Raw genomic sequence first — 1,406 nt, 5'->3', positions numbered from 1 at the left:
GTAGGGAAACTATTAATCCCACCGAATGAGTAAAAACCATCACCCAAATTTTTGGTTGTAATTTATTTCTGGCAGAAAATAAAGCTTTCTCTCTAAAGCAGGGTTTGAGAAAATACCAGCAAACACAGGAGACCGTGGAGTTTATATAGCTTTTAAAAATCTGCAAGACTAGGGTATTTCCACGGTTGGGGGATTTTTTTGGTTACAAAGAAATTTGTTTCCTTCTTCTTCTAGAAAACACCAATGGCGGATGACGCCGGTGCAGCAGGAGGGCCCGGAGGACCCGGGGGCCCAGGATTAGGAGGCCGTGGCGGCTTCTGCGGAGGATTCGGTAGCGGTCTGAGGGGCTGCGGCCGTGGTCGAGGCAGTGGCCGTGACCGTGGCCGTGGCCGTGGCCCAGGCCGCGGGGCTTGCGGAGGTAAAGCTGAAGACAAGGAGTGGATTCCCGTCACCAAACTGGGCCGCCCGGTTAAGGACATGAAAATCAAGTCCCTAGAGGAGATCTACCTGTTCTCCCTGCCCATTAAGGAGTCCGAGATCATTGACTTTTTCCTGGGAGCGTCCCTAAAAGATGAGGTTCTGAAGATCATGCCCGTGCAGAAGCAGACTAGGGCAGGCCAGCGGACCAGGTTCAAGGCTTTCGTCGCTATTGGGGACTACAATGGTCACGTAGGTCTCGGTGTTAAGTGCCCCAAGGAGGTAGCCACTGCCAACCGAGGGGTCATCATCTTGGCCAAGCTTTCCATTGTCCCTGTGCGGAGAGGCTACTGGGGGAACAAGATTGGCAAGCCCCACACTGTGCCTTGCAAAGTGACAGGCCGCTGTGGTTCTGTGCTGGTGCGTCTCATTCCTGCCTCCAGAGGCACTGGCATAGTCTCCGCTCCTGTGCCCAAGAAGCTACTGCTGATGTCCGGCATTGATGACTGCTACACATCAGCCAGGGGCTGCACTGCCACCCTGGGCAACTCTGCCAAGGCCACCTTTGATGCCATCTCTAAGACCTACAACTACCTGACCCTTGACCTCTGGAAAGAGACTGTGTTCACCAAGTCCCCTTATCAGGAATTCACTGACCATCTTGTGAAAACCCACACCAGAGTCTCTGTTCAGAGGACCCAGGCTCCAGCTGTGGCCACCACATAAGGTTTTTATACAAGAAAAATAAAAGTGAATCAAGTCTGTTAAAAAAAAAAGAAAAGAAAAGAAATTTGTTTGAAACTTACAAAATTATTTGGCAGAACATCTTATTTTATCAGGGTGAAGGTCAGGATATGGTCAGAGTATTGGGTGTAGAACATTTCAAATTCCGGAAAATAGGTCAAGACATGATCAAATCCAAGTTTTATGGAAAACAGGAATGAACTCGTGACCATCTTATTACAAGGTCGAAATAAGTTGTAGTCAAA

General features: G+C 49.4%; 1 pseudogene; it reads left to right on the top strand.

The window, feature by feature from the left end:
* The first annotated feature begins 243 nt into the window (after window positions 1-243).
* LOC148120513 (small ribosomal subunit protein uS5 pseudogene) lies at window positions 244-1,164 on the top strand (annotated as a pseudogene).
* The last annotated feature ends 242 nt before the right edge of the window (window positions 1,165-1,406 follow it).

The sequence above is a fragment of the Myodes glareolus genome, chromosome 11 (assembly GCF_982192425.1).
Source record: "Myodes glareolus chromosome 11, mMyoGla1.1, whole genome shotgun sequence".
NCBI classification, from domain to species: Eukaryota; Metazoa; Chordata; class Mammalia; order Rodentia; family Cricetidae; genus Myodes; species Myodes glareolus.
This window is presented reverse-complemented; position numbering and strand designations above follow the sequence as displayed.